The sequence below is a fragment of the Mchenga conophoros genome, linkage group LG13 (genome assembly GCF_057382185.1).
Source record: "Mchenga conophoros isolate Kocher_MC1m ecotype Shallow Benthic linkage group LG13, M_conophoros_male_GT1.1, whole genome shotgun sequence".
Classification (NCBI taxonomy): Eukaryota; Metazoa; Chordata; class Actinopteri; order Cichliformes; family Cichlidae; genus Mchenga; species Mchenga conophoros.
The window spans coordinates 29,407,697-29,421,072 of NC_140538.1; positions in this window are offsets into that span (position 1 = coordinate 29,407,697).

The following is a 13,376-nucleotide window of genomic DNA, read 5'->3' on the forward strand; positions in this document are numbered from 1 at the left end:
CGTGCTTGTGTGAATGGGTGTAATTGGGTGAATGAATTAGTTGTATAAAGCGCTTTGAGTGCTCAGACAGAATAGAAAAGCGCTATATAAGAACCAGCCTCAGATTCCACCTTTTTGTTGACTCTTTATTTTTCTTTCAGTAAAACCTTTCAACTGCTTACAGATTTATGTCCTGTTTTTGACTCCACTTGCTGCCTAAATCTTAAAGAGAAGTTATTTAAAGGCAAAGAAAAGTTTCTAAAACATATATATATATATTAATTATCTTTTAGTCATTGTATGATGCCAGTATTGGTCCGTAGGTTGCTTGGTCCACCTCTTTGGTCCAGTTACGGTATTCTGTGAACTGACTGAATTTGGTAGATCTGTATTTCATAAAGATCAAAACAACTTTGGAAATCCCCTAACATTTTATTTACTGCCACCACGAGGCTCACATTTATAGCTTTGATTAAAATGCCTCATCAAGATTTGGATGCAACGCTATGGAATTTGTTACACATAATCATGTTCCCCTCCAGATGTTAACTCTCATGATCCAGTCAAAGGCATCAGCTTTGGTGTTTTTAAAAAATTAAAATGAGCAAATATTAGCTTGTCTGTATGCTGTATTGAAATGGTAAACATGATAGATATTATGGCCACTAAACATCCTTATGGAAACATTATTACTGTGGACATTTGAGGACCCTGATGCTAGATTTTACCAGTGTCCTAAGAAATAGCTCACAAAGCCTGAAGCAAGCCTTTGGAATTGCCTGTAATTTCATATAATTTTTTCCCACCAAAGTTTTTGAATAAACCCTTGCAGGTCTGTAAAGACTAGTAAAAAAATGTACAAATCAGACAAGGAAAAAAATTTTTTTTTGAATTACTTATATACAAACGTACACTGTTATTGTCGGGTCTGTTAAAGTAAATGAAAAACTAATTTCAACAGGTAACAAACAAACAAAAGAAACTTTGTGGAAGTACTGCTCGCCTTCATTAACAGCTTCATCACTAACTTTCCAGACTTTCACACAAGTAAAATTATCTCTCAAGCATTCATGAGTGACAAATGAAACCAGACAGACAGCAGCCTAAACAGGTTTGGTGGTCAAGTTGTCATCATTGGTGTTTTCTATACTTCCAACTTTTTGCACTGCTCAGAAATGGGGTCAAGCTGGCTTGGGAAATTCTAAAATCCACTGACACTGACTAAAGTTACTTGTATCTTACACTACTTCCTTTTTTCCTGGAACAGAAAGTGTATTTGTCTCTTCAACCAGCTCTATTTCTGACTTACAGGTGGAGGGTGAACCTGATGAGTTGGCTTTTTCTCTTTCTGGGTCACTGAGGAGAAACAAAAAGACAAAGGGAGAGAGATTGAGCTAGAGAGAGAAAGAGAGAGAGGGAGTGATGTATACAAAAAAAGTTCCATGAAATTATCTAGGCATTCTACAGCCAGTATGGGATTCTGGTATGATAAAGTTCTTACAGTAATTCTGTTGAATCAAAAATTCATAGAGACTAATAAAAGCTGTCAATGGACAGCTGGACTGAGAAGCAGCACTGACAGAAGTAGATACATTTCCCATCACCCTGTTAGTGGTTGTGGAACCTCCTTTTAAGTTGTGCTTTACTGTAATTTGGTGGTGGGAGGCCAATGAGGACTCCTGGCTCTGTTGTCTTTGCAAATCCTACTGCATTAAATAAGGAAGCTAAAAGAAAAAGGGAAAAACTTTATTTATATGACAAATATTCGGATTTGAGGGTTTAAATATTAATAGACCACCCAAGAAGTTTGTACTCAGGTGAGTTAAAAGCTAATTAAACACCTAGTATTAGCTCATTATTCTTCAGACACATACTATCATCCAGGCCTGGACTGGTGCACATTTGACTAGAGACCGGCCCACCAGGTATTATAGTAAAAGCCATGAAGCCTTTGAATGAAAACCGACGCTGTTGTGACCAGAGATGGGCAGTAACGCGTTACTTGTAACGCGTTCCTGTAATCTGATTACTTTTTTTCAAGTAACGAGTAAAGTAAGGGATTACTATTGCAAAAACGGTAATTAGATTACCGTTACTTTCCCGTAGGAACGCTGCGTTACTGTGTTACTAAAACCGTGATTTTTTTGCGAGAATGTCTCACGACAGTGACGTAAGCGAGTGCGCCGTTAGCTGTGTGCAGATCAACAATGGATCACATATCGAGTGCGGGAGAGAGTATGAGCGTGCAGCGTTTAAAGCGTGGAAGTACTGACCTTATTTTGAGTTTGATTCCATGAAAAGTGACAAAAACATTAGCGTCCATTGTGCGTGGGAAGAAAACTTCTTTTTACAGCGAAAAAAACCCCTAAACTTCCAAACAAGCACCGAGTGCGCTATGACGTAATGGGAAATTCACAGAGAAACTCGCGGATTCTTCCATTGACCGCGGCACACCTGCACCAGGGTAAACCTCCGCCTACCTCAGTCCTGCTTTACAGGTGAAATTAGAGCAACAGGAACGCTGAGTCTTTGACTTTATTTATTTTCTGCTGTGTTTTACTTGCATCTATTTGAAAGAGTGAGTGTAAACACACACACAAAAAATATTTTATTTTATGTGCTGGAATGTGCAGAAAATAGTTTTAAATGTTAAACTAATTTATTCAAGTCAGAGAATGTTGCTTATAGTTTAATTTTTACTTGATGCATAAAGTTAAAAGATTAAAACTGATAAAACAAGTTAAAAAAAGAGACTTTTCCATTTGATTACATTTTGTATGATGGATTATGCAGAAAAAGTAGAATTGGGCTGAAAGATCTATCACTTTATCACCTCTTCAGGTTGTAAATCGTGTTTTTAAAAAGTAACTAAGTAACTAAGTAATTAATTACTTTTGAAAATACGTAATCAGTAAAGTAACAGGATTACTTTTTTGGGGAAGTAATCAGTAATTAGTTACTGATTACTTTTTTCAAGTAACTTGACCAACACTGGTTGTGACAGTGATGTACACTGTCTTGTTGGTATATGGTGTATATATATATATATATATATATATATTTCTATATGTTGTACGTCAAATAAAAACTTTGGTTGTAAGATTCAGATAATTATTTATTAAAAGCGAGACATTTTAAATGAGAATAACAAAGAAAAGTATTTCTTTGTGCCCCCCTCTCCCTGTTAATGCCCTACCTGGCCCTACGTGCCCCCCTGGCAACACTTTGCTAGATCCACCCCTGCACAGTTACCAGCTGTCAGCTACTTAGAAAAGGATCCTGGTGTTATTTGTCTCTCAGAAACAGATCATAACTTCCCTTCAACTCATTCATGTCACCTAAAGGTAAACCTGTTTCTCCATCAGCTCTGTTGATTCAGTAAGGACATCTCCTGGTTTCATCTTCATGTTTCCCTCTCACCACATAACCAAACCATATCATGACCAGCAGCTTTTACAGCTGTGGCTCCAGCAAACATCAGCTGATACTAGAAAGTAATATTAAATAAATTCTACCAACGGCTGATTGAGCTTAAACGTGCTGCTCTTGTTTAGCGCGTCCTCCGCTGGTTTCCTCTTTCTGGCGCAAAGTGCGCGATAAGCAAACAAGAGAGACGGGACCTGCGACAGAAAAGCCGATTAGCTGATTATTGATCAGTTTCATGACTGAAGTCAACATTAGAGGTAGGGGGAGAGAATGAGAGAAGAAGAAGCAGCTGACAGCATAAAGACCAGAATAACTCCAGCTTTGTGTCTTTTTTTCATTCTAGCTGAAGTCCGGGACAAACTGTGTTCCTTCTCATCTCAATACGAAACGCGTAATATTTTCTCTGAATGAGGGACGACTCCGTTTTTTACAGGACGGTTGGCAACTCTACTCACTAACCTTATGAATAAAATAAAGTTCACTAGCAGTAACATCATAGCACCCGCCCAGCTGTGTAGAAACTCCGTCATGCTAGCTAGTACGCAGTACCAGTTATTGTAACTGACTGTAAAAAGTCAGGACAATGAAAATAAACTCCACCTAAACTTGGTTTATATCTGACCCAGATGGACTGCAGGTCATAACTTCTTACCTGAACTTCAGTTCACCTGACACTCGCACCGGCGGCCGCCTCGGGTCTCTCCTCCTCCTGCCTCCCCTTTCCCTCATCCACGTGCTGGACTCTGTGGAAGCTCCGCCATTGCCACCACCAAACAACTGAGTTATTTTTACACATCTGCCAGCATCTGGCCAATCCACAACCTTTCATTGTTTATACCGTTACAAACCCTCACAAAACAAAACAAAACAAAACAAAAAACCATTGGCCCATAAAAACGAAAAATCACCATCAGCCCGATGGCCAGTCCAGCTATGCTATCAACCAAAATACCAAGTATGGCTGCTTGAAGGCCTAAGAAAGTCCAAGGAGGTGACAGCTGCAGTAGCAGAATATATGAATCAACCAAATCCTCAAGCAGGTTAATCAGTCCTCTTCTTTGTATTCTTTCTTTAAAGCTATCAGGTCTATGGACATGGGAGAGTTATAGATTGCCATAAATAATGAACTATTTCTCTAAGAAGACCTTAGACATTGACATTTTGGAACACTAATCACTCTCTTCATGTTTTGAAACATATTTGAATGCAAAGACGATCAAATTATTGGGCCAAAAAAGTGTAAAAGGCAAAGTGGTGATAAGTGAAAGAAAGAAAAGAGGTGTACATGTACAGTATCCTATCTGTCCCATCGCCTCCGGCTGGTGTAGTTCAGAATAACCCCCTCCACCTCAACACACACACACGCACACACACACACAGCTGAACATACACAGCTGGCTCTATGCCAGTCATCTCTTTGTTTTCCCAGAAACTGTCACAAAGAAACTCTCTCTCCTTTTTACTTTCTGTCTCTCTGTCTCTCTCACACACACACACCCACGCACTCCATGCCCCTAAGCACCGGTCATATGATTGACCTGTTCTACTGGCCCATCCACACCTTTGTACACACACAAGATCACACAGGTACACACACACCTGTTATCAGCCACACCCACAGGTAAGAAGTGCTGAGTGAAACTGCAGGGAGGCTGTCTGCTAAAGCAAACATGCGCATTCATGTGCATCTCACATAGACATTCAGTGTTTTTAAAATGACCAAAGAACTGCTCTTAGCTTGCCACTCGTCCACACAGGATCGGTCAAGCAGATTTGTGCATTACTGTCATTCCACGACCGGTTTGTGTGTGTGAGGTTATTGTAGTTGCTAGGTGCAATCAGTTTTCAGGTGATTGATGGCTTTAATCCGAGTCCATTATGCTGCTAAGGGCCCACATGTTGGAACTTGTTAGGATTATCAAACTGTAGACAGAGGTGTGCGCACGCACACATACAGACACACACTCACACACACAGACAATATGTGAACATTTCCCTGCTTTCATCTCTTCTTTCCATTCATCCACCCATTGGGCCTATTAAAACAGTAACAAAGTAATGATAGATTGATCACAGGCTGAGCTGATTGTGTTTATTTTCCATCCATGTGTATGTGAGTGTGTGTACTTGAAATGAGCTGAGGCCAGCTCCAGTAAACTAGGCACCATTTCACTGTAATAACAGTAATCAGTTCAGCCCATTTTAAATAAGACCAAAGTGAGGGTATTGTTATGCTCAATTACTGCCTGTAGTTAGGTCATGCACAAATAAATGCCTACATGTGTATGTACTTAATTCCTGTACATTAATGCTTTTCACCAGTCTGGACAAATGTAAAGATTGGGAAGACTTCATTTATTAAAAAAAGATTAATAAAGAAATCTATTCATAATTGTAATGCATAGAATTGGCACCTCAGAAGTAAGATGCAATAATAAATGACAAATGACAAGCTGTTGTGATAATCACATTAGATTGACACATTAGAATAATGCCTTCTCTACTCTGGGTTAGTCGAGTCTTCTTTCAACTTCTTTCAACTTCTTAACATCCACCAGGCCACTGGTACGTTATCTAGGGTAAGGAATAGGGCATGGATCAGTTTAACGTCAACTTTTTGCATAGACTCTTTGAATATTTGGAACACCAAGATGGGAAAACAATGTATCAGAAATCATTTATAAGGTAAAGGCTTCTAGTTTTTGGAAATTAGCTGATACTGGTTAAAACAGGCACCAGTCTAGATCTTGTTAGTAGCCAAAACAAAAATCAAGCCTAAAGGTAAAATCTGTGTCAATAGTTCCTGTGTTAAAAGTATTTTTAGGACTCGTCAGTTCTAATGCAGCCATTCACAATGACTGTGAAATCTGGACAATTTTGAGTTGTTTCTTTTTTTAACCAGGATTATTGTTTCAGCTTTTCAGATCTAAATAAAAAGATCTGACCAGTCAGACCACTGCATTTGCCAGCAAGTGTGCTGTAGCTCAAAATGTGCACCAGTATTGGAAACAGAAATAGTAAAATAAATCCATTTGGGTCCCAACTCTGCTAACAAGAGCTCAGACTGAGGCATTGACACCCTGAAATACAATTTCAACTTCTGGATCTCCTGACTGATGCCTTCTCATGGGAATGGGGTGAATCCAAAATCTCGGTTTCTTCCTTTTCTTGTTTGTCATCATCATTTGATGTTAACTTAACTTTTTCCCCTGCATCACGTGTCTGGTATATACATATTAAATTCAAATCTAAAAAATTTTGAATTTCAGTTTGTGTTTTCACAACATGTCAGTGTGCAGTGGCCCTAATACTGTCTTTTGCATAATGACTTCATTATTTAACTTAAAAAGGTATTCAAACCTGGAACTTAATGAAAAAGTAAGTGCCCTCAAATCCTAATAACTGCTTTTGCTATCTTTGACAGAAAGAACTGTAATGAAGCATTTGTGATAACTGACATTGAGTCTTTCACATCACTAGAGGGATTCTGACCCACTCTTCTTTGCAGGATTGTTTTAATTCAGCCACGTTGGAGGTTTTTCAAACTTCAACCGGCACTTTAAGGTCACGCCAAAGTATCTCAATTGGATTCATTTTGGTTTTTGTAACAATTCAAAGGTGGACTGGCCGGTGTGTTTTTGGATTATTGTCCTGGTGCATAACGCAAATGCACTTGGACATTCTTCTTTAGAATATTCTAAAATAGAGGAGAATTCATCGTTCCATCATTTACGGCAAGCCGTCCAGGTCCTGAAGCAGCAAAGTAGCCCCAGATCATCACACTACCACCACCATGTTTAACTGTTGGTATGATGTTCTCTTTATGAAATGCTGTGAGATCCTTTTCTCACAGAGCCATGTAAGCATGGATATCCTTTGTCCGTTAATAAAATAAATCATCATATGTTTCTTCTTGAGAACCACTGCTATGGCACATTTTGAAGATAAAGTGACGGCTAGTTGAAAAGATGGCTTGAACCAGAGGAAGGAGAAGCACAAAAACATTAAAAAGAAGCATGAAAAGCACATATAATGCCATCCATGGAGAGTTTTTATTGTTTTTAACACTTGGTTTTACTTGACTACAAAGGAAGTCCTTGTGTAATAAGACTTCTGTATTTCTTGCTGCTGGGGCTAAGCTAAAGAACCAGCAAAATTTCCCCTTGTGGGACTAATAAAGGTATATCAAATCAAATCAAATCAAATCAAATCAAATCAAAAGGAAAAAACATAAACAAGAGTAGCCCACATTACTAGCTGCTCCACCTATTTTTGACAGTGCCCTCAGGTGACAGTACACAGTTACAACATGCATACTGCGATCTGCAAACTCTACAGGCTCTCAAAGCAGAGGTGCTTGAGGTGCAGACCAGTGACTTAACGGGTAAACTAAAGGGCTTTCAAGACATTAGTTTTGCATGACATCACTGGGGATGTAGCCTTGGATATTCAGATATGTTTACAGGCTACCTTTCCCAGGGGTACTCCCCAAGAGCGGAAAATTGACCTTCATGCATAAATCGTTGGAGTTCCCCTTTAAAAAAAGTGCTTAGACTCCATGCTTGCTTTGCCTTGTGCTGCCAGAACAGTGCATACAAATCATCTCAATCAGTGGACTATCTGTGATGTGGTGAGTATTTCATCTGAAGTCTCAACATGCCTGCAATCAGCCTACAAATCAAGCACACAGAACATGTGATGATGTTTTAATGAAACTAATTTAGAGTTGAAAGTGTTGAGTTGTTGCCTGACTTACTTAGTGGATCATAAACAATATAGGATTATAAATCTTTTGGCAGTGGAATGTAAAAGTGGTAAAACTGTTTTACACGCTAAGACATTTTTTTTTCAAACCACACATATTGATCAGCATACCCCACAGAGGGATCAGTTTTCCTTTCCTGGATTTAGATGGACTTGGACTTTTCTGGCACTCCTGTTGGTTTTAATGAAGGAACCTTATACCAGCAGCTACAGATGGATGTTTGAAAGCCGGCCGGTTGAATTTTGAGAGATGGAACGGTCAGGTTCCGAGACCAAAAAAGTGTAGGGAAAGTATATGTGTGTTTGTGTGGTACAGGAGTGGTCTCAGTGTCCTGGGGGCTGAGGAGGTTTGAATGTCAGTTTCTCTAATAATGGGAATCGGTGAAAAGGTCAGCCCAAGTCGCCTGACCACACCAAGGGTGTGTGTGTGTGGATGTGTGTAATTCATATTCCTATTTGCCTTGCGAAAAGTTGTGTGTGTGTGTGTGTGTGTGTGTGTGTGTGTGTGTGCGTGTGTGCGTGTGTGTGTGGCAGCGAAAAGGGATGTCGACCATGCCCAGGGCAGAAATTGATTCTCTGGCAAAGGGGAGGAAATGAGGAGAAAAAGAAAAATGGCAGAAGGTCGCGATCTGTGAGAAGAGCAGGAAGAAGGAAAGGAAGGAAGAATGAATGAATGGAGAAGTGGAGGTGAAAAGAAAAAATAATAGAGGCATCAGTACATGTAGGAGAAGGAGAATAAAGATTGAAGGAAAAGCAAAAGAAAAAAGCGAAAGAAACAAAGAAGAAAGAAAGGTATGCAACGGATATGTGAAGCTGAAATGAGAAAAGATCAAGAAAGGATTTGTATCAGTCTAATTATGAATGGCAGGAGAGGTTGAAGATTGACAAGAGGAAGAAAACAAGAGTTGGAAGAAAAAACTGAAGATAGTTGATTAAGTTCATTTCAATTTTATTTATATATATATTTATTAGGGGTGCAACGATACACAAAATTCACGGTTCGGTTCGGTTCGATACTTTGGTGTCACGGTTCGATATTTTTTCGATACAAAAAAATGTTCATGCCTTTTTAATTTGTCATTTATTAAAATTATAAATATATATTTTAACTCAAAAGTACAGTTTTTAAATTTAACCCTAACCCTTGTGCGTGTTTTTTATTTTGACAGCGAATGCGCACCTGCGGACCACTTATGTGCAGCCCTGGTTATTTAGCTCGTCATATTGCAGCCACAGAAATTCTTTTGTCCATGAAACCATAAAGCTGCACTTTCTTTTTGCCTTATAGTCTGATTTGTCATAACTTCTCCGTTTTGTGGTAAGCTTTTCTTTGGCTGTCACTTCTTCACCCTGACCTGTCTTATTTGGCTCAGCAGAACTAAAATATATATCTGTCTGTGAAGGTTCTCAGTCATCCAGGTCATCGTAGTCAAATATAAATCCTGCTGCTTTTACACACGCACTCACATAAGCTCAGGGATTCTCTGCGCGATCAACCTCTCACATGTTTAAGCTTGCTGCGGGAGATTTCACTTGTCATGTTTGCATAGTAAGCTAACGATTAATAAGACGATGTCAGAGGAATTGGTGCGCAAATTATCATCACTCACAGATCAGTGCTGTCGCTCTCTATACACAGTTCGCACGATTGCAAAGTGAAAGCAAAAAAACAAGCGCAAATTCAAACGCGATTTCAATATGTCACATATTGACAGTGGCTCACCCAATGACATAATTACCCAGCTACATTTCTGAAAGAATGCAAAAGCATTGACATATATTTTTCCTACAATAGCCCGACGGGCAGGGAAGAGATAGATTTTTGTAGCCCGACTGAAAAAATCGCTAGCTCCGGGACGTCGGGCTAGCGATATTGCAAGCCCTGTATCTGATTGAGGAATCACTCATCTTTGGAAAAGAGAGTTTATTACAGAGAAATGTCTCTTTCCAAAATAAAAGCTATACTATCCGCTTCTTCTGGGCTATATTCTCAGCAGCATATTAAACATATAAGGAGAATCATGTGCTAACAGCTGTCTAAATGACTCGGCTAAAGTTAGTAGCATGCTTGTTGTTTTTGTTTTTGCACTAGGATGATGTCGGCGTAAATGTGCAGTCATATTCGTTGTGTTCCCACTAGTGCTTTCAGGTTAATCTCGTTGAAATGACCTTAACGCCACAACACGGCAAATCTCCGTTAACGAGCTACCGCCGATCGCCCCGTGCATGGGGCTAGACGGCCAACACGTTAACGAGCTAACTGCGCTAACACACTAGTTCCCACCCATGTAATTGAGCATTGAATGGCACATCCAACATACTGTTTTACTTTAGTCCATGACTCGCTTACCTTCAGGGTCATAAGTCACATGAAAACCAAAATAATTCCAAACGCCAGATCTGAATGAGGGTGGGGGAGGTGCCCTGTGCTCTTCCTTCTGTCTATGCTGTCTGTGTTGAGCGCTCAGTGGATCTGCGCTCGACAGTGCAGCCTAGGCGGAGTAGTCGAACGCAGATTCACTGAGCGCTCCACACAGACAGCATCGTCAGAAGGAAAGTTGATAAAATAAATTACAAATGTTGTATTGTTCGATACATATGCGTACCAAACCGAAAGCACTGTATCGAACGGTTCAATATCGATACGAATATCGTTGCACCCCTAATAATTATATATGTAAAACTTTATATTCATCCATGTATTTTATAAAATACCACAAGCCCCTCCCTGAGCCTGGTTCTGCTGGATGTTACTTCCTGTTAAAAGGGAGTTTTTCCTTCCCACAGTCGCCAGTGCTTGCTTATAGAGGGTCATATAATTATTGGGCTTTGTCTGTATGTATTATTGTTGGGTCTACCTTACAATATAAAGCACCTTGAGGCAACTGTTGTTGTGATTTGGCGCTGTATAAATAAAATTGAATTGAATTGCTTGTACCTACAGCTAGCCTAATATACTAGCTAGCTAAGTTGCAGTGAAGTGTCCGCTGCTCCAGCATATTTAGCTTTAATTATTGTTCTTTATTTGTTTATATTAATATTTCAATTTGGGTCAGCATCATAACTTTCAGACCTATATTTTAGAAATATCTATCTATCTATCTATCTATCTATCTATCTATCTATCTATCTATCTATCTATCTATCTATCTATCTATCTATCTATCTATCTATCTATAGATATATAGATATATATTTTTTACAGCATAATAAACTTTAATTTATAAACACATCATTTAAAGAAATTCTGTTTTTTTGACTAGTGTTGACTTAAGAATAAGCAATAATGCAGGACTTAAATGTATTAAAACGAATATATGGCAGGAAGTACCAGTATTAACTGGCTGTGGGCATGAGGACCGGGAATGGAAATTATTTATAGACAAATAATGCTTTTTCTATTGATTAAATCAGAATAATCACTTTATTTTTTGTCTCAATGGTTGTAGTATTTGACAGTGTTGAACAGATAAAATGTGGATTATGCACATTAAATGGCCTTCTTTTTCTACATCCTACAGTGGGTCTGCCATGACGGTGGTCTGCTTTATAATGTGCAGGAAACACAAAGGAGGGAAATTACATTAATATTTGAAATAATGAACCCATGTGGTCATTAGGCTGGTCTCCTCTGCTTCCATAGCAATACATTAAGCCAAGACAAGCTCCATGTATTTTACATGGTCCTGTCAACGCATAAGATAGATCCTGCAGTATAATGATGTTCTCTTACAAGGGTTGTAGGTATAAAGGAAAAAAGAACGGAAAAAGGAGGACAAGAGGTGTGTGTGTGTTCGTGTGTGTGTGCGTTTCTATGCAGACAGCAGACTGGTGGTTGTCCCCCGGTTACACTGATGACCTGATTCGCCTTCTTAAAGCCTTAGAATCAACTGTCTAAGGGTGAGCATACTTGTGCACAAGCTTGTACTGTTCCCAATACGCCAGCATACACTCTTAGATGGCACAGAAGCAGTCTGGTGACCCCAGCTCACCTTTCACCTTAATAGAGATTTTGGAACAAATCCCCCATGTGGTACTGTCTGAGCCAGTGAATTGCGTGAGTCCTAGCACATCCCTGCCCAACATCACTGCACATTGTGTCAGTTCACCGTAATGTTATTATCGTATGTGACGAAGGAATGGGAGGAATTACAGTGATGTCCAGGCGATTAACGGATAGTAGGTCTCAGGGATCAAGGTTTAATGGTTCCTTTATCCAACAGTTGTCAGATACAGAACGCAAACATTACTTGACCATATTGAAAATTTCATGCAGCCACGATGGATTGGAAGAAATGTGGTGCATGTTTAACAGCCGAACCACAGAAACGCAACTAAAACTTGGAGTATTTTAGGCAACAGCAGATGGTAGAAAGACAAAGGGCTTTTTTTTTCCTCGATGAGGCATAAATCTTTCTTTGTGAAAGGACCCTACAGTATTAATGGGTAATGTAGTCTTTGTAGGAGAGACTTTTCCCCTTTAGCAGTTTGTAAAAGATAAACTATTTCAATCTCAACATTGTGAATTGTGTTTGTATTTACATTTGGCAGTGAACTTCCTTCCTTACTTCTCTGTGTCCTAGAATATCCTTGCCCCGGTCTGACAAGGTTGTGTCAGGCGATGTCCTCAGAGGAGCTATTGATTTCCCCTCCAACCTTTCATCTTTCCTGCTTGTTTGCAACACGGCCAGGCGATCACACACAAGCTTTTTGCTGGGCAAAAAAAGAGCAATGATGCTCTTTTAGCACTCAGATTTTTGTGCACTTATCAAAAAGTAGTATTCTGTTCAAATGTCATCTGTTTGGCTTTTAAAACAATTTGTGCCAAATGAAAGAGAAATTGGAAATGGTAAATTTTGATTTTCAATTATTAGAAAAAGCTTCACATGTTGTACAAGTGGAATAAACCCATTTGTTTCAAAGGTAGTGACATTTGTGTGGTAAATATCTCTTTACTAAATCTACACAGATTTCTAGATGCTTTCTTGTAAATATTAGTTAAAAATGTGCTTTTTTCAAATTTTTCTTGAGACTGCATCAACAATGACAACAAAGTTCACAATTAACACACAACGAGGGAGGAATGAGCTTTTTAGATGTCACAATCTTATGCCTATTTGTTGCGGATATATATGAAAATGAAAAACTGAAAGTCAAAATGTGAGTATTTTAGATATTGCCTCTTAGACCAACTTGATAAGCAGTCC